Raw genomic sequence first — 21,266 nt, forward strand, 5'->3', positions numbered from 1 at the left:
TACGGGGAATGTTTTAATTTAGTATGTGTAAATAGTAAAAACACTTGAATGCAATAATGCTTGTGCACAATCCACAAAATGTGTCTAAAACCTAATACTGTCACTTATTTATACATAATTTCAATTATTTTTCCGCATAACTACTATAAAGAACCAATGAAGCTTTTTTAATTAATTCTAGTTTATCGCTTTAATATATCTATAAGTTAATATGCTTAACTAGTTAAATTGAGATTAATACTTAGACGAAGCAATAAAATAACTTACAGGATTTTAACTTGTATACTGGATTTACAGCCATATTCGAACTTTAAGATACGTCAAATATTAGATATATGGAAACGATATGGATCGGATATGTCAGTGTCAAACAAGTGTCAAAAGTGACGTTTCTTCAAACAATAACGTTATATCCATATCGTTTCCATATTTAATATTTGACGTATCTTAAAGTTCGAATATGGCTGTTAGATACGTGAACGCGCCGTGAGCTAAAAGATGAAGTACTTACTTAAGTATAACAAGTTGTAGTTAGTGTCCGACCGAAGGTTCGGTTTCGGTTTCGGTTTCGGCCAGTTTCGGCCAAAAAATCATGTTTCGGCTGTAGTTTCGGTTTCGGCCAAAAAACGGCCGAACCTTTCGGCCGGGCCGAAACTTACGAAATGGTACTTCGGACAAAGACCAAAAGTTGGGGAATAAGTAGGACAACAATATTAATACCTACATATACTGATTCATGTATATTAGGTACAGACATTAATTGTTTTATTATAAAACACAATTCCACTAATGAGGGCGCCACTGGACGGTTGACGCAGTCTTAAGAGGCTGTCAATACATAAGTGAATGAGATAGCACTGTCGCATGTTACTGGGCCCTGGGCAAGATAATAATAAGAAAACTAGTCTCACTTTTTACCTCAATTTACCATTGGTTTGTGTTCCACATGTCCTCTACTTCAGCTTAGCCTTTGGCCTCGCTGCGCCATGCTCGGCCTGCGGTCTCGCTTTTGAATCCAATGGACATTGGTTGGAGTCTGTGCTCAACTACTTATCCTGAAGCCTTAAGCACGGCTAGGGCTTTGACTTCGCATGAAAGTTCGCCTCAATGGGGCACTTCGGACTTTTCGGCCCAGGTGAAGATCAGTACCCGGCCTTGCGATATTGTTAACAAAAAATTTCGCGCTCGCTGCGCTCGCGTTTTTGGTTGACCCTGTATCTACATGTTAGCTTGACTGGTGAATGAATAGAGTTAGCCCAAGAAAATTCTGCAATGATTTTGATAGCATACGCAGTGCAACTAGTGCAAATGTTATTTATACGTCATAATTTCATAGAAGTTTTGACGTTTAAAATAACACTTGCACTGCGTGTGTTATCAACTTATCAAAATCGTTGCAGAATTATCTTGGTCTAACTCTAGTAATTTTCATAAAAAACTGCTTAAGTAATAAGTAACATCAATTTCAAGGACATTGGGTGTTGACGGCCCCATAATATGTGTGTAAAAGTGGTTTTATTACATTTTATCAACGATTTTAACAAGTCTACAAAAGTTTCGGTTTCGGTTTCGGTTTCGGCCGAAACTAGAGCCAAAGCCGAACATTCGGTTTCGGTTTCGGTTTCGGCAAAAAAACATGTTTCGGTCGGACACTAGTTGTAGTATAAACGCCGTTGATATTTGTGAGCGACGCTCAAACAAGCAAGTACGTACCAAAATATTTACCAAAATACTGCTCACAATTTGGTTAAAATATAATTTTACGTAGCGCGTTCGAAGACCTAGGGATGAATACTGAGTAGATATCACCACCTACATAGACACTAAAAGTGTCCTTAGATATCATCATACTCGTACCTACCCACGTGTTCAAAAGTAAGTAGCTTCTTAACTACATTTGATATACAATACTACACAGACTCTAAATAGTGACTCTTAGAAAATTAAAAACAATTTGGAATACATAACTTCAGAGCCAGTCAAGTCTCTATTAAGCAACCTATTCAAAAACATATCGAGCAAGCGTTCTACGACCATAAAGAGTTCTTGAAAATTGAGGAACTTATCTAAGTTTGTATTTAATATAGTACATCTACCTAGATGTACTATATTATATACAACCTACATTATGTAGTGAAAATTCATACTTAAATATAATCTTTATACACTGTATAAAATGTGACATGTAATTTATATTATCAATAAATATTATGATTATGATTATAGCAAAAAAAATGTGTTTAGAACATTCATTAAGTCTTATCAATTCAAAAAGATTGCGTCAAGTATAGTGAACCATTTGCAAACACGGGCACAGTGAATTTCATGGTGGCAAGAACAACTTAATATTATTTTTCTAGTCAAAGCCAGATAAGGTTTATGTCTAGAACTTTATTTTTATAAAAGTATAAAACTTAAGTTTAATCGTAAATAATTTTCGTTTTAACAGCTCTGTGTAAATATTTTCACTTTCACAGGCTACCCCGGGTCACTGCCGAAATTCTGTCACGCAATGTAGCCATTAAGGGTTGTTTCCCCCCACCCCCCTTCCGCCCCCTAGCCGGCGAATTTTACAAACTACCCTGCGTAATTTTGTGGCCCCCTATACCCCTAGCTTTTTATGCGAACCCAATTGGTTGGTTTGTCGAGGGTTTTTAGGGGTAAGTAATGCAGTTTTTGGGGTCGTGATTTTTGGGGTGGCTTGCTTATGGATTACAGGACTAGTCTTGAGACAGTGAGTACCTTATGTAGATTTGTTAAGCATTTATTTACATAATGAGTTCGTTCCGCGTGAAGTGTTTTTTTTTTATAACTAAAATACTTTTACCAAATTCCTTTATTCAAACAATAATTTTGTATTATATAACTCATATAAGCTTACAGAAGAATAATCATTGATTTACAAACAAGATATATACAGTGTATTACTAAAAGAAATTAAAAACTAGCTTAAATCTAAAATAGGCCCTTGAGGCATTGTACCAAGGATGCTGGCGACATTTCCTCGCTGTATCGCAATGCTGATACGTATATTTTGTATTTAATTTTAATGGCAATATGATGACTTTTTACTATTAAAAGTGTTCTTAATTACAAGTCTGGTATATATTTTCTAACGTAGCCGGCTATAAATAAGCTCAATGTGCTTACAAAGTCCCGGCCGAGCTTTGTTTATACTCGCGTAGAGCCCGCCCCCATACAGGGTGTTATTAAAGCTTTAACCGGATTACACGCATTACAGACACGTTTAATGTAAAGTGACGTTTTAGCTTTTACATTTTGGTGTGGCCAGAGGAATAAAATAGATTATTAAAAGAAGCCATTTATGAAAATTTGTTTTACGGTTTTTACTTATACTTACTGGCCCTTCTAATTCTAAATGTAGGTATGTACCTAAGTATATGCTCGAAGTAAAAATCAAGAAGTATACTTATTAATATGGTCTTTATGTAAAAAAAAAAAGGAATATTAAATCGACTTTTTATAAACTTGCAAATGTATCACATTTTACACCATCAGCATCGATCTCTGTAAGTCATAATATGTCAAACTGAAATAGTCAACAACTATATACAAACATTACAAACCATAGCCCATGCCTATGGTCCAATGACTTTTAAAGTGCGATCTGTAACATTGCCTCAATCTGCCATCATGTAAACGCAGTGGTCTGCGTATTAAATATTTAATACCTGTATATACAAAGAAACTCTATGATGTAAATTTCAAACAACCTGTGCTCCCCGCCCTTTTACATAAAAACAAATACGTACAAAGAACACATACCTACAGCGTTCGTGCGTTAACGTTATCGTCAAGTTAACTGGTTCCTACGCAGTTCAGTTAAACGTTAAGCACCGTTTAATTTCTGTTTTATGAATGTGTTATAAAAATTGCTGATTTAAGATTTCTTTAACACGCTAACTTTAAGGTTGCTTTGACTACAAAGTTGCGTCTCAATTTCAAACTTACTCATTTGTAGTACACAGCCTGCAGAGAAAAGGTCCCGCCGCCTCCCTGCATAGAAGTTTGTATGAAGGTATGCAAAGGACTAAGCGAATAGTATTCAATTAATTTCAATACGTTTATTTCAGACACAACTGTTCATATACGAGTACCTACACAAAAAATATAAGTAAAATTTAAAAAATATATTTTATTATAATTATTTAGTATTGCTAACTGTATTTTACATAAATGATTCACATCGACCGGGCCTAGTGAAAGTAGCTTATTTTCATATTTATGCGACTGCAAATTAAAAGTTTTCAGTTACTTCTATGCGAACGAATTCGCGGAATCTACATATTCTTACGATGTATACGATGACTTTGCTAGCTAGTCAGGTCAAGTTAAAAATTCATCAGCTGGGCATCGGGCACTTAAGTTGCATCCATCGGCATCGAAGAGTCGCTTGTGTTACGTTTTGTCAACTTTACCGTAATAAACAGTATCTTCTATATATATAAACGTGAAAGACCTGACTGACTGACTTAAATCAACGCACAGCCCAAACCGCTGGGACTAGAAAGTCCAAATTTGGCAAGTAGATTCCTTATAAAATCTAGAGGTCCACTAAGAAAGGATTTTTCAAAATTCATCCCATGGGGTGAAATGGGGGTCCAAAGTTTGTATGGGGAAACAAACTCTCCTGTGCATGCGAAGCCGCGGGCAAAAGCTAGTCACCTATATATATGTATTAATAAGTAGATGTAGATGTGTAAAATATTGCTGTTATATTACACGTCGTTCCTAGTTCGTTAGTGGAGCTTATCAGATGCTAGCTAACCTTTTTCAGATTTTCAAAAACAATTACCCTTCAACCGATAAGCTTCACCTGTGACAAATTAGTCATTTTCCCAACTCTAGCCAAGCAACAATAAGCTTTATGTGTGTGCTCTGAAAGTACATTGTAATTATGGTAGCTATTGGTGAGTGTTTCAGAAAACAATCGAGTGCGATAAGGGCAATCCATCATAGTGACCACAAATGGATTTTTTTTACACCGAAGGTTGAGTAAAAATTTAGCTACGCGCAGGACAAAGTCCTGTGCCTTACCTACAGGTAAAAAGAGACGTACCTAAATTGAACAGTAGAAGTACAGGTTCCTCGGTTTATATATTTTTTTATCTTATATTATAAATTAATAAAATACAGTTTTTATTAATTTATAAGTACGATCAAAGCAGCTACAGAGAGAGGTGACCCATGCATTGAAATTTGTTTGCAGGGGGGGGTCACCTCTCTCCGCAGCTGACTATACATAATTATCATCTATTCTAACTTTATATAAATCGGACCAATGAACTAAGTCGCACAGTAAGTATACTTATAATGTTATTAGTTAAGTGCAGTGTTAAGTCTAATGATAAGTATTAAATACGCTCATTGCTATATATTTGCGCGTATGTAGGCATCTTACTGTCATTATTCTCCACATTAAAAACAATCCGTTATTGTCTGTGTCTATTCAGCAGTTTTCCTATTGTTCTGCGTAGCCAGATATAATAAAATTGAGGTATCGCAGTTCGTAAACAAACTCCGCCCCTCGGCAGTGCCTAGCACGGGCGACTCCATATCGATCCAATGCTAATACCGCTATTGACGGTATTGGCTACAGCTATTTGTGAAGTTCCGGATCTTTTCAGGAAGCTCTATACCAGGGGTCACCAATTAGTTTCTTCAGGGGTCCGGTTCTTAAAATAAATTGACCATAGCGGTCCGTTTCTCCTTGAGTTTATTAAATAAGCAAAACAATAAAATAGGTCGGCGCTCCGGATGCGGACCGCGGTCCGCCATTTGGTGACCCCTGCTCTATACTTTCCTATAGCCCCTATAAACCCTTTGGACTAGTTTCTACTAGAAATACCTATGTGAGTAACATGTGTGATATAAATTGTTGGTGAGTTTACTGAGTTTATTGCCAATTGTTACTGAATTTAATTGTTTTATTGAACATAAACACGCAAAAGGCACAATATTTGATGTCAGCAGGTTACAAGACAAAATAATGTTAGCTTACGGGGAAAACACTATTAATTAAGTGTCGTATACTTACATTTTGCCATGTATAATTTTTTCAAGGGTTGGTATTTTTGGTATTTTATTTTAAAAGCAAGAAGGGAAGACCAAGGGCAGCGTACATGAATCAAATAAAGGAAAAACTTAATGTCGTGTCGTATCAGGCTGTCAAAGAGAAGGCAGACCGACCGCCAAACATGGAAATTGCTCCACCGACAAGAGTCTTACTCTTAAATATATGATGATGATGATTTTAAAAGCAAATTGAAAAGCAAGGTATTTAATTCAGAAATAAATTATGTACCTACATAATCATCACTCTCAAGACTCTCAGGGCTCGATTCGGATTTTGAAATAGACATCTGTTAGATATCTTTTAGACATCGCCAAGATACGATAACGATATGTTTACGATCTAACCTGTCAAATTTGACATTTGCGCGATTCTGGAGATACTCGTGAACGATTTTCACAAGATATGGCTTAGAGATCCAATTCACATCTAATAGATATCTAAACTCTATCTAACGTAAAAGTGACATTTGTTGCCCGAATTGCGCTGCAAAAGAGAACTAGTTGAAATCTAAACTATGTATAACGTATCTAGAATGGATCTAGTACGTTTAGTCTCTTGTGAATATCTTGAAGTTCGAATACGGCAGTCACACTCACACCTCTCGCTCAGTTCTATTTTTACATAAGTACTTAATCACACATTCCTTTTCTACCAAGTTTTCTACAGACCCTAAAATCATTATTACAGTTATGAAGTTTCGAGAAGGTACAAATTTACAAGCTACCGGTATTGGCGTTCGGCGAACTAGTGGCGCCCCGTGGCGCGCCTCGCCGCCGCCGTCAATGCTTCAACAGCCGCTTTCGTTAGAATTACAAGCTGTTTTCGGTACTGAGGTTGTCAAAAGTCTTAGTAATTTAAGTACCTACCAATACATGTGTGTTGACTATATGTAAAGTCGTAATGCAAATGCTTAAATAACTGTCTGTTGATGGGATTGTATATTTTCCATATTTTACGCTAAAAACTGATAACTTCAGTTCATAGCCAGGTCAGTTTTTTATATTAAATAAACACATTTATTATTTAGTCCCAATTAAAAAAAACAAGTATCTCTCTACTTACTCAAGACAACTTTAAAAAACGGGGTACAAGAGACTGGTTTGCAGGGCCCCCCAAATTAGCAAACATATATAGATTTAGTTGCAACAACCACTGCAAAGTTTTCATAGTTGCAGAAATCAAGAAAATAGGTATGTTTAGCGTTTTAAAAAAAACTGAAATAACATCGTCTTTAGGTAATATCTCTTTCTTCATTATTCCATGCAATACAAATAGACCTAATACTACCTATTATTTGATCATAGATATTGAAGCAATCATATTTAATATATATTATTTTCCAAAAAAATTCATTATTAGGTACCTACTTACATGAAAATCATTTTGCTGCCAACAGTACAGAAAAACTGAAATAACCAGTCAACATTTCACGTCATCGGTTCCTTAAACCCCCGCTTACCCCATAAAGCATGCTGCGCCCCCTACTGATTTTTATATTCGATTCTTGTACGGTATAAAATTATAAGGCGCATCAATAACTCACAGCTGATATATAGGTTGGTAGCGGACGTATGCAAATGTAGTTTTTTTGTACTGACGATTTACGCGACCAATTACTGATGTCGGCCGTATTTATTTGTATTATTTTATTAAGTAGATTTTGATGTAGCTCAGTTCTGTGATTTCTAGTGCCAAAGTTGACATTACGTATTGAATAATTTGGCATAGTCGGGTAAGAAACGGTCATTATCAAACAACAAACCTACCAAACGTCGAAATAAAGGATATCAGTGTATTCTAATTTCAATGGCCCGGTACTAATATTTTATGCTACTACCGATACACAGTAGCCGCTGAATACTTAAGCATTAAGAATATCAAATAACCGGGTAACTTGTAACATCACGACTTCTACGATTAAATCAAAATCGACTGTGATATCGGTTACTTTTACACAGAATCGAGAACGTACATTTATTAATACGTGTTGTAGTAATAAAATCGGCTGACAGCATTAAATACGTGTAGGGCATCGCATTTATTAGTAATCGATACATCGGTCGGTATGCATATCGATTATCGATTCTAAGCCAGATTACGCGCTGCATGTTAATACGTGTCTGATATTGTATTGTTAAATTAAGAGCAGTGTCTTGGAGAAATGCGAGCGTATGCTTTGCACTAGTTAGTTAACTAGATACAAATTATCCACTTTATGACTCTAATAAGCCATATAGAAAAGTGATATCATACGGTGATAGGTTTTTAAGTAACTTCTGAGGGCATTGAACAATTTAACATGGTCCAGTGTATTTCTTTAATATTAGGTATCACCTGAAAATTAGACATCGCATGACAATGTCTAACATTTCGCAGAGGATTTCCTTAAAGAAATATGTCTACGTCGAAAGAAAAACTCTTGACGTTACGTTTTTGATGGTCAAAAGAAAAAAACCTGTCCAGTTGGCTGCAATACTTGCTTTCCGATGTGATGTGTCATCAAGTCATTTTCTAAAGGATGTTCGTTTAAAAACGCTAGCAAAATAGTTACTAGCACTAACCTTGAAAATAACTTTTAGTCCTTAGGTAGCTGACAGACAGCTGCAGATGGAGAGGCGATCCAGTAAATTACTTACTGGCACTAACCTTGAAAATAACTTTTAGTCCTTAGGTAGCTGACAGACAGCCGCAGGATGGAGAGGCGATCCAGCTTGCTGAGGATGTTCTGCTCGAAGGGCAGCAGCGAGGCCAGAGTGTCCAGCTCCGCGTTCAGCCGCTCGCGGTGCCGCTTCGACGGGTTACTCTTCGTCACGCCGTCTTTTGAAGGGGGCTTGATGCTGGAAAATAATTCGCAAGTTAGTCTTCTGAATTACTGCCACTTTAAATTAATTATATTTAATATAAAAGTACGCATTGTGAAAATAAAACTATTAAGTATTAATCGTTCGCAGACGTTTCTGCTTGATGCAAAATTAATTAATTGCTTTTGTTTTCAAACATTTTTTTCTATAAAGTAGGTATAATATTGAATAAGACGTAGTAATCTAAAAAAGTTAAAATTAGAATTAAATACCTCAAAACTATCAGAAACTTTTTAAATTATATAAAATGAGACAGCTCATACATATGAGTCATATATCATCGGATTAGTGCACGATCTGACTTTAGTGCACCCTCTAAGAATCATCGCTATAAAAGTATGTACTACAATTTTATTCATGGCAATCAATGGCATTGAATAGACTGTATTTTGGTTCGAATAAGGGACAGTCAGCAAAATTATTAGCTAGACTGTACCTAATACGTTGAAACTACTGAGGTTTTAAATACACCACTAATTGTGCCTGCAGAGGGTTCTGTTTAACCCCATTATTTGAATAATCAATAGTCTGGCGAATCAAAGTGTAACAGTTGGGTTCGAGAAAAAATCATTTACTATTTTTTTTCATTAGATGCATTTGTAAACCTTTTGAAATATATATGGATATCTACGTTTTATAACGTTTATTATTTTTAGTATAAGAAAACGTTTAAAACAAGTTATATAGGTAAATAATAAATATTGATATCAGATTATATAAAAAATACTTTGATGCTTATAAATTAATCATAAATTATATACATACATTACACAATTATGTACTCGTATATTGTGCCTTAAGTATGGACTTATTTTTTATCTCACACCTCGAGTGTAAGCTTGCTAACAAAGGTAATTAATACGAATTCCATATTCGTCATATTTCGAAAAGGCTATTTAAAATGACACATCGCTTTGTGGTCAAGGAACAGTAGCATGGGGTCGCACTTCAAAATAACCATGTTAACGTTGCCGTTGGGTAGAACCTGAACCGTCTGGATTTGATTCTTATTTTGTAGGTACTACGGTGGGCGGGTTGTTTAGTGTTCTGTAAATTAAGTTGGTGGCACTTAGCTAAGCTAACTAGAGCTTGGTCACGCGAGGCTACTTGTTAGCATAAGTTATACTTGGATAAGGAGCAAGCTTGCTTATTGTGCTAAGCTTTTGGGTAAAAATTGTGCTATAGGAAGTGAATAAAGTAACGCGACAATGTTTTCTTTCAGGCTGCCCTTTTTACAATATTTATGCCCCGTTCTCAAGGATAGGTACTTAAGTACTCAAACCGCAGTAAATATACATCCGATAGTGTCTACCTCATCCCTCTTTCCCAAAACTTTGTATCGGTAGGTATACCTATATTAGATTATTGAACCATATTTGATTGTGTTGATGACAGTTTTCATTGTTATTTATTTATATTAATTGTATGACACACAATACGAGTAAGTAGTTATATAATAGGGAAGTAGACAAATGGTGGAGCAGTGGCCTATCCCACAAAACTTACAATTACAATTTTACAAGTGTCAAGTTACAAGTTTGTAATAATACAAATGTGCGTACCACAAAATATACAAGTAACAAATTTGTAGTGGAAAATTCTTACAAATATGTAAATTGTATCGACAAGTCTACAATTTATTGAATCACAAAACTTTACATACGCTACATATATTTTCCGGAAAACGTACAAATTTGTAGCTGATAATTGTTTTGTGCTACGTTATATTGCAGTAATAATTATACATATATGTAGAATTGTACCTACAAGTTAACAATTCCCCAAACGCGTGTCGCACCCTCTTGCTACAGTTGCTACTATACTAATACTAGTAATTTCAGTATATTTTTTTATCATATTTAGCGATTCCAACCCTTTGTACCTACCACGAAATGTTTAGTTCAAGTAGCTAAAAAGCGTTAAAAATTGGAGATCCTAGGTGTCATGAATTTCATATATATAACCCCAAGTTTACTTAGCTTTAATTTAATTTACGAAATACTCATAGGTACTGCCGGTGGACCTTGCAATATGACATTCCCTGTTAGTCAACGATATTGTCAAACAGAGATAATTTTCGAACTTTCCACTGATATCAATGATGATGATGATGTTCACATATTAAAAAAAGTTAAAAATATTAAATTCATCATACTTGAATCTTTTGGATCGGATCGATCATTGTACACAAATTTCCCCTATAAATTATGATGAACCGACCAAGGCAAAAACTCAAAACAACTCGTAATATTTAAATTTATAATGAAAATTACCTGTGAATAGTATTAGCAAGAAATAGATTTTTCACTGAAACACGCAATAAAATAAAATACATAAATTGAAAATGTCTCTCGAAGTTTCAATTAGGAAGTGCAATGTTTCATTTGTATTTAATAATAAATAAATCTTAACAAATCAATTGACCCTTTTAATGCGGGCTAAGTTAGTCGGTAATCTATTCTAATTACGGTTTTTATGTTAAATTATTTTGTGTGTAGACAAAGCGTATTTGCTTTTGTTAATTTGTTTTGAGGCTCGCATTAGTTTCGTTTAAATTAGTTATACGAATAGGGAAATGTTAAGAGAGGCACCACAAAAATATCTTAATGCCTAATATTATGCAGGTATACTCTTTTTTGATACCATAATTCATTAAAAGTTGAAATGTGAACGAAATGCGGTTTAACATGATTTAAAAAAAAAACTAAAATTTTGTTACTGTTATCCTCAAAATCAAAGTTACTTCAGATTACATGACAGAATTTAAATTATGTAATCTACAATTACACGCATATACATATATTTTAAATTAATCTAACAACTTTGGTGGGACCAATACCAACGATTACATATGGACTCTAAACTATAAGGCTAATAGTCGAGTCAATGTTTAATCAGATCAGATCGGTATCAATGAAGAGCAAACAAATGAAAATAAATACTGTTGGATAATAAGTGCAGTTTTTATTTTCTTTTAAGTTCAAATATCGTCTCACGATTTGCTTTTGCAACTATGTCACTACTACTATCTATCTGATAAATTGCCCAGGCAACAACTCTGCAGATATTAACCTAGTACAGTATTTAAAGTTATGAAAAAATATACATTCGTGGAACTAAAATTGATAAAACAGCAATCCATTTGCAGGCAGATGTACTCGTATCCTTAATTGAACCGATAAGTAACTTTGTGACTTCTCCACACATTTCCTTGTTAAAAATAACTCCGTACATCGGGCATTACTCATCGCTCCCCGCCGTTTTTGTTGATTTATTCAAAGGTGGGTATCAAACGGCGCAAGAGTCGCCCTTTGATAAACTTCGGTACAATTTGTATCGATGTACCTACCCTGTTACATTAGTACAGAAAATACACCTTACAGCATTCTCATTACGGTTGGTTTTAAGGTTTGAATAAATGTCAAGTGCGAGTATCGAATAAATCAATGACCGATTATTTCTATAAATCGTAACTCGATTAAGTTATAATCGATGGTCGATTGTGATAGGTTGTTATATCGTAGGCCGCGTTGTAAGTAAATGTAAGTAGGAACGTTGGTAAGTTTAATTATAATGTAAGTTATTCGATTTATTCAAATAAGTTTTGAAGTATTCCATAGCTTTTCGGGTGGCGGAGTTTGTGATGGTATTAAGGGATAATATGTCTTTAGAAAGGTAGCAAAGTAACAATAAATTACATTATTCAACAGTTAATTACCTAATGCATATGTTTTCGTCTAGGCAGATCATTTTCTATATAGGTTTCTCCGTTTATTGAAAAACAATGTTTTAGATAGATATAGATTTTGATTCAAGCCCATGCATGCAGAAGTGTAGTTGAAGAGGACCAAAAGATTTGGAAAACGTTTAGTAAAACTCCGTTTTTTTCAACTAATCTCATGAAATTTTATTGTACTACCATAATAAATAAGATTGAAAATTATTATTATGTGTCAAATTCGTTTTATCTACATACATGTGTAAACTTCAATATTGTATCATTTCATATAAAAAATCATATATTTTCATCTTACTACGTGAACTTCTGCGGAAACGTAGATTTAATAAAAAAATAAGTTCTACACATTATTAGATGAGGATTAACTATTATAGCTCCTTTCATTTATTTTACCTATGCCTATTACTAAAATTAAACTAATTACAAAATAATATTTAAATCATTTGGTTTTTGATATTTAAGATTTCTCTAGATACAGACCCTAAAATTACCAGCCATTGGATCAAAGACCTTTATAAACGGTTTAAACATTTTAAAACTCAAAATGGTTCCGAAATGATCGAAACAAAGTGTTGTAAGTTGCTCTTTCTCATATTTAAGTGTAATTTCGAGTCTAACGAACATTTAATCGAGCGGCTTAATAGTACCATTTCGACTTAGGATAATAGGTAGGAGCAGCAAAAAAGTGAATTTATCGAGAACGTCATAATTAAAGTATGGTTTAATTAAATTATGCTTAATGATTTTGCTTACAATTATAAAATAGAATATTAAAGTTATTATTTTCATTATCTAGCTGAAATCTGAACAAATTCCTTTTTAAACCGAAATATATATATATTTTTTTTGTGTTTATAACACACAGATGTTTAAGTATTTACAAAGTGCAATGGTCAAGTCTAAGAAATTAATACTTATTGTTAATTAGATGATCAACTTTGCTTATTAATTGGTTCGAACTACTTAAAGTAAAGGAGTACTTTGTGAAATATTTCTCCCATTTAATGACCAGTTTGAATTTAAACGAAATTTCATTCGCTAGTAGAAAAATCACCACTAATGAACAGTGATCGGAATTGGTAGTGCCATTTCACGGGACTTCGGTGCGTAAGTTTAGTATGGATATACCTTTTCACCCCGGGATTTCATATTACCTACTTCAATTAGCTTCATGCATGTTTTTTTTTATAATTATTTAAATCGTTTTAACACCGGAAAAAATTAAAATACTTTTATAAACCTTCCCATTATTTTATTAAACAATATTTAAAATGTTGAACATTTTTGAGCGGTTGAAATGCTCATAATTTTTGGCGTGAATTCGACGCGCGTGATGACGTCACGCGGCTCTTTTGCATGCAACTGACGTATGCCGTTTGCTACTCAGATAATACTGCCATCCCTTTCACTCTTGGTTGGTCTTAACAATTTGTTGAAACGAGTGACGTCACGTGACGTTTCGACCAATGGCGTTGCGTTTCGATCACTAGCTTCACGCGGGCAAAGTTTTGTACTTTTTATTTATTATTTTAGGCAATTAAATGATAATTTAATAACGTAAATGCATTTGTAACATGATATAACGGTAACAAACATCGTAATAAAAAATATTTCGTTTAAATATAAACTTCATGCATGAGGCCTATTAAAGACATGCCAAGAAATATTTTTGGAATCCCGAGTCTTATCCACGTTAAGTACAATGTTTGAGGTCATTCACCCCAAATGGCACTACCTATTCCGATCATTGCTAATGAATGGTTTAAAAATCGTCATCTGAAAGCATACGCTTGGCAAAGCTGAAAAACTCGCTGGTCGGCAGGATCGTAACTCCAAAAAGGGTCGTAGGATGAGTTGGCATGTACTGCACGACATGCCAACTCATCCTACGACCCTTTTTGGACAATAGCGATCACCTATCGACCTCGACGTTTGCAGATGACGTTAGTGTTAGTAGGCTTCTACACGATGTTATATTTCTGAAGAACATTCTATCAGGAATGCAGGCTTAATCTGATGCTTTAAAATCTTTAAATTATCTTTGTCACAGGTCATTTTTTAGTACATCCCGTCAGTCCTGGGTCAACGCAAAAGCCAATGTCAGCTATACATCGATACACTGAGTGTCGTCCGGCCTGACGTCACGCCACGCATCGTCTCGTGCGGCATGCGCGGCTCGGCTCACGCGGCCTTTCGTGTCATAGGGCCACGCGATCCGGACTATTCAGATCCGACTCTGAGACGAACCGACTGATGCTCATACAGAACTAAGACCTAATAAAATTGATGGTTCCAGCGAATCTACAAAAATGTTAACAATTTTAATTTTATGTGTACCTTGGAGAGTAGGCATGCCGAACATATTTTTTTGCAATAGGTATAAACGAATGTTCTGTTAGCCGAGTTATTTCGTTATAAATATAAATATTAATAATAAATAAATAATAAATAAATATTATAGGACATTCTTACACAGATTGACTAAGTCCCACAGTAAGCTCAAGAAGGCTTGTGTTGTGGGTACTCAGACAACGATATATATAATATACAAATACATAAATACATAGAAAACAACCAAGACTCAGGAACAAATATCTGTGCTCATCCTACAAATAAATGCCCTTACTGGGATTCGAACCCAGGACCGCGGCTTCACAGGCAGGGTCACTACCCACTAGGCCAGACCAGTCGTCAAATATATATGTATGTATAATATACAAGCTGCAGAACGTACTTATACTGAATTATGATACTAACAAATGCAGTAAGTAAGATCCAACTACCTTGTAATTGTTTGAATTTCGAACTCTTTCGACTTTGTTATAGTTACGCAATATTGCACTATCCCCGACGATCTTAAATATGAACTAATTCTAAATATTCTGGCGACATGGCTCCATTGAGTCATCTGATCTGAATAGGAAAAGGACCATACACTGCTAAAATAACACGAGCTTTCTCTTTTTTGGGCCAAAAGTCTGCGCTCGCGGTTAACGACAATAACCGGCGGTTAATAATATGCGCTCGTAGTAATTGGAATATCATTCTTAGACAGTTACATGGCACGTGTGATGACAAAATAGTCAAATTTAACTGAAGCCTTTCAAATGGATATTAAAATAGTATTAACACCTCGAAATCATTTCAATGTCAGGAATGAACCTGCGAGCATCGCGTGGCCAGGCATATCCGCCCTTCCTATTCGTGACGCGCGCCGTTTACCCACTATAGTAAGTTAACGGTAGTAAGATTTCATTTCACACGCATTGCTTGGACACGTCATCGTCATTGCGAGTACCTATGTAAATAGTAGCATGATGTTCTTCAATCATAGAACATTCAATTATCCCTTTATTCAAAAATGTAGAATCTCAATAACAAAACACACTTTTCTTAGTTAAAACTAAATGTCGAAGGTTGTATTTGAAACATATTTAATGTTGATCAGAATAACTGTTATTATTTTATCTTTTTCAGCGAAAAAGCATCCTCGCATTCAAATAGGATCCTAAAGACAAGGTACACTGAAAAAAATGGTTTGTTGGATTTACCAAATTAGCAAAGGTTGGCTGAATTACATGGAAACCACGATAAATTTGACAAAACCTCGCTATTGAACTTACAAAACTAAAAAGGTTGAAGTTGGTACCAGAGTTCTGATGTAAATCAACAAAGAGTATTGTACATTTTACCAAACAAATCTCAACAATTTAGTTTGGTTAATTTTATCATAAAAATATGATAAATATAACAAGACCTCGCGGTTGAACTTATAAAACTACAAAGGTTGAGGTCAAATTATAGTCCCTATCAGAGTTCATGGTGTAAAATAACAAAGAATATGGTACATTTTACCAAAGAAATTTCTACAATTGAGTCTGGTTGGTTTTATCATAAAAATATGATAAATATAACAAGACCTCGCGGTTGAACTTACAAAACTACAAAGGTTGAGGTCAAAATATAGTCGCTATCAGAGTTCATGGTGTAAATTAACAAAGAATATGGTACATTTTACCAAACAAATCTCAACAATTTAGTTTGGTTGATTTGATCATAAAAATATGATAAATATAACAAGACCTCGCGGTTGAACTTACAAAACTACAAAGGTTGAGGTCAAAATATAGTCGCTATCAGAGTTCATGGTGTAAATTAACAAAGAATATGGTACATTTTACCAAACAAATCTCAACAATTTAGTTTGGTTGATTTGATCATAAAAATATGATAAATATAACAAGACCTCGCGGTTGAACTTACAAAACTACAAAGGTTGAGGTCAAAATATAGTCGCTATCAGAGTTCATGGTGTAAATTAACAAAGAATATGGTACATTTTACCAAACAAATCTCAACAATTTAGTTTGGTTGATTTGATCATAAAAATATGATAAATATAACAAGACCTCGCGGTTGAACTTACAAAACTACAAAGGTTGAGGTCAAAATATAGTCGCTATCAGAGTTCATGGTGTAAATTAACAAAGAATATGGTACATTTTACGAAACAAATTTCTACAATTTAGTCTGGTTGGTTTTATCATAAAACTATTATAAATAGTATAACAAGACCTCGCGGTTGAACTTACAAAACTACAAAGGTTGAGGTCAAAATATAGTCCCTATCAGAGTTCATGGTGTAAATTAACAAAGAATATGGTACATTTTACCAAACAAATCTCAACAATTTAGTTTGGTTGATTTTATCATAAAAATATGATAAATATAACAAGACCTCGCGGTTGAACTTACAAAACTACAAAGGTTGAGGTCAAAATATAGTCCCTATCAGAGTTCATGGTGTAAATTAACAAAGAATATGGTACATTTTACCAAACAAATCTCAACAATTTAGTTTGGTTGCTTTATCATAAAAATATGATAAATATAACAAGACCTCGCGGTTGAACTTACAAAACTATAAAGGTTGAGGTCAAAATATAGTCCCTATCAGAGTTCATGGTGTAAATTAACAAAGAATATGGTACATTTTACCTAACAAATTTCTACAATTTAGTCTGGTTGGTTTTATCATAAAACTATTATAAATAGTATAACAAGACCTCGCGGTTGAACTTACAAAAATACAAAGGTTGCGATCAAAATATAGTCCCTACCAGAGTTCATGGCGTAAATTAACAAAGAATATGGTACATTTTACCAAACAAATTTATACAATTTATTCTGGTTGGTTTAACCATAAAAATATGATAAATATAACAAGGTTGAGCTTACAAAACTACAAAGGTTGAGGTCAGAATATAGTCCCTACCAGAGTTTATGGTGTAAATTAATGGATGGTGTAAAATAATTGGAGTACCACATCATCTCATCGCCCTCCTTCGCACCCTATATGGCTCAAGCCAAGGAGTCGTAAGAGTCGATAGAACAACCACAGAGCCCTTTAAATTTCACCAAGGAGTACGCCAGGGATGCATTTTATCGCCCATTCTGTTCAACGCCTATGGAGAGCACATTATGAGACGGACCAGCGAGAACTGGGAGGGAGGCATCTACTTTTCTAGCAGCAAATGAGTCGGAAATGCAGGCATGTCGGCAGGAAATGACTGCACTCTCAACCGAATGGAGCGGATTAGCGAGGAGATGGGATTTCGCCACTTTGGCTACGGAACCCTAAAAATGAGTCTCAAAGTACAGCATACTTAACTGCCCTGAAAACATCCCAAATCGTCTCATACTAATTGACAGTGTTATGTGGCTTCATTATGACCCCGTACTACCTTGTATGAAAAAAACCGGCCAAGCGCGATTCGGACTCACGCACGAAACTGTTTCCGTGCCAAAAACGGCAAAAAATTACGTTTGTTGTATGGGAGCCCCTCTTAAATATTTATTTTATTCTGTTTTTAGTATTTGTTGTTATAGCGGCAACAGAAATACATCATCTGGGAAAATTTCAACTGTCTAGCTATCACGGTTCATGAGATACAGCCTGGTGACAGACGGACGGACAGACGGACAGCGAAGTCTTATTAAGAGCCAACAGTATTTTGAACTTTTTGATTCTAATATTTCAAATTAGAAACCAAAATCAAAAAAAAAATATTGCATGGTTATGGGTATATACAAAATTTTTAGGTACAGTCACGCTATCGGTGATAAGTATTTAGACTTTAGGTATTCCGTGCATTAGGGATATCGACATTAAGTAATTCGTTCAGGAGGTATATCAACTTTATATTTCGGTATTTCGTTCGATAGGTTTAACAGTTTTAGGTATTTCGTCCATTAGGTAAATCAAGTTTAGGTACATCGTTCATTAGGTACATCAGCTTTAGGTGATTCGTGCATTAGGTATAAAAGCTTTAGGTATATCGTGCATTAGGTGTTTCGTCCATTAGGTTATTTGAGCTTAGGTATTATAAACTTAGGTCAGTCAATGTTTAGGTAAAATTATCGATAGGTAATTTAAAAATAGGTGAATCAAGCATAGGTGATTCAACATTAGGTAAATCAGTTTTCGGTATTCTGATATGTAACCTATAACATTCTATCTTGCTTTGGTTATTGCAACCTTTCACGCCGTACCAAGTCATATTATTTTCTCCAACAATAATAATAAAAGTACCTACTTGTCCCTGTGGTTAAAAATGTTAAAATCACTAAACTAAACTAAAAAGTATTGTAGAATTTGTAGATTTTACAGAACGAAAACGAAGACCGAACATAGTTCCATCCTACTCAAGTTATAAATATAAGAGTGAGATGCGACTACTCCCCCCTCCCGCACTGCCCCGTGGAGCCGACGCCATTGCCGGCCATCGCCGCGCGGCTCGCGTCATTTCATTTCTATCGGCTCCGTTGCTTCGCCGACCTGCCTTAATTTGCGCTTGCGCCATTTTGTTTGTTTCTTATTTTATTTACTTATAGTGTGTGAAACCAATACATCATTATTATCATCATTATCATGGACAGTGATCTCGAAGATGAGTTAAGTGTGGGGGTCGCCGAATATTTGAAGGATTGGGGATTGTCTCAATCTACCATAACAAATTTTGAAGGTAAGTATTTTGATCGATATTATATACCTATATTGTCATTAATTTAGTTATTACCTATAGGATAATAATTATGAATAGGATCCTATCTCATGCCTAGATATTGACCTAGAAATAGCGGTTAGGTACCTACCTAGAAAAAATTAACTATTTTACTTTGATCAATTTACAAAACGAACTTCAGTAAAATTTACCAGGTTGGTTTGGTTTGGTTGGACTTTTCAATATAAAAACGCAACAAGTGAGAGTCATTTATTTCAAACATTATAGGTACCTACACGTAAATTACATACAACCCGACCGAGCAAAGTTGGCACTTCACGGCGATAAATTAAAACATGTAAATATGTAAGTACTGTAAAAGTAGTTTGGCGTCTTTCCCGCGACCTTATTCAATATTCTCAAGAACATTAAGCCGAATATTTGCCGGTGTGTAACTAAACCTTAAATTATGAGCTAAAAGACTAATGTAATGTTTATCTCTTGTTTTTTAGTAAATCAGATTTCGTTAAAATTGCTTGAACACATACAAGAAACAGAACTGAAGGAGCTTATCCCGAGTTTAAAAGAAAGGATATTATTCAAGCGGGGATTGAACAAACTCCAAATACAGATACTGGCCAAGAGCAAACCCATTCGCAATTAAAAAAAAAAAAATAAACAAAAAAAAAAAAATATATATATATATATTTTTTTTTATATATATATACTTATAATCGTGTTTTTTTTTTTTCAGATTGAACTGGATTTCGAATCCAAGTTTAAAGGATCAGAGCTCCGACTGTTCAAAAAATGGCCCATATTTTTAGAGAAAGCGCTTAATCCTTTGAAAGCAATTAAAGCTGCTTCTGTCTACATTAAATTGATTGAAGAAAATCCAAGTGAAGGTTGGTTATCATTATACTCGTATCGATCAAAACTTTCAAGAATTTCACACAAAAACCGAAACCGATATCGACGTTTCGGTATTTGTGTGAAATTCGTGAAAACTTTGATAATAAAACCATTTTCATCACACCAGCTCGGAAAGGCTTACTTTGCACTTCAAAACCGGATAGCAAAGTTGCACTTTGCTATCAGTAATTCACATGTAATCAAATGCAAATTTTGAGTGGTTTTCTTATGTTTGCTGGTAGAATTGATTTTTAAATGATGATTTGGGTTGGTGTGGTGAAAATATTTGTGTTTCACTCGGGGGCAAATTTTGTTTAACCCTTGTGCTTTGAAACCCTCGCAACGCTCAAGATTCCAATTTTCGAAGCACTCGCTACGCTCGTGGTTCAATTTTGGAATCTTTCGCTTGCTCGGGTATCAATATTAGCACGAGCGGTTAAACAACAACTTTGCCCCCTTGTAAAAGAAATAACTATTATATTTTTTCAGTATATTTAAAGGGTATGAAACGGTTGTTTTGCGTGTTTTTATAATTACCAAAAGAGTTTCGGAGGTTTAGCAAAAAAAATCTCTGATAGAGTTAGACCAAGATCATTCTGCAGAGATTTTGACAGCACACGCAGTGCCAGTGTTATTCATACGTCATAATTATA

The 21,266-nt window shown here is 34.7% G+C and overlaps 1 protein-coding gene across 2 annotated transcripts in view; it reads right to left on the reverse strand.

The window, feature by feature from the left end:
- The window catches only part of LOC134648317 (aryl hydrocarbon receptor), a 158,684-nt gene that overhangs the window by 49,155 nt on the left and 88,263 nt on the right, over positions 1 to 21,266 (reverse strand). Inside the window, exon 2 of one of the 2 annotated variants that reach the window (XM_063502828.1) lies at positions 8,744 to 8,934. The gene's annotated coding sequence lies outside the window, so the exon portion shown is untranslated. Of the gene's footprint in view, positions 1 to 8,658; positions 8,690 to 8,743; positions 8,935 to 21,266 lie in introns of those variants that run through there. The other variant, XM_063502819.1, reaches the window with a different exon arrangement.

The sequence above is a fragment of the Cydia amplana genome, chromosome 1 (assembly GCF_948474715.1).
Source record: "Cydia amplana chromosome 1, ilCydAmpl1.1, whole genome shotgun sequence".
Lineage (NCBI taxonomy): Eukaryota > Metazoa > Arthropoda > Insecta > Lepidoptera > Tortricidae > Cydia > Cydia amplana.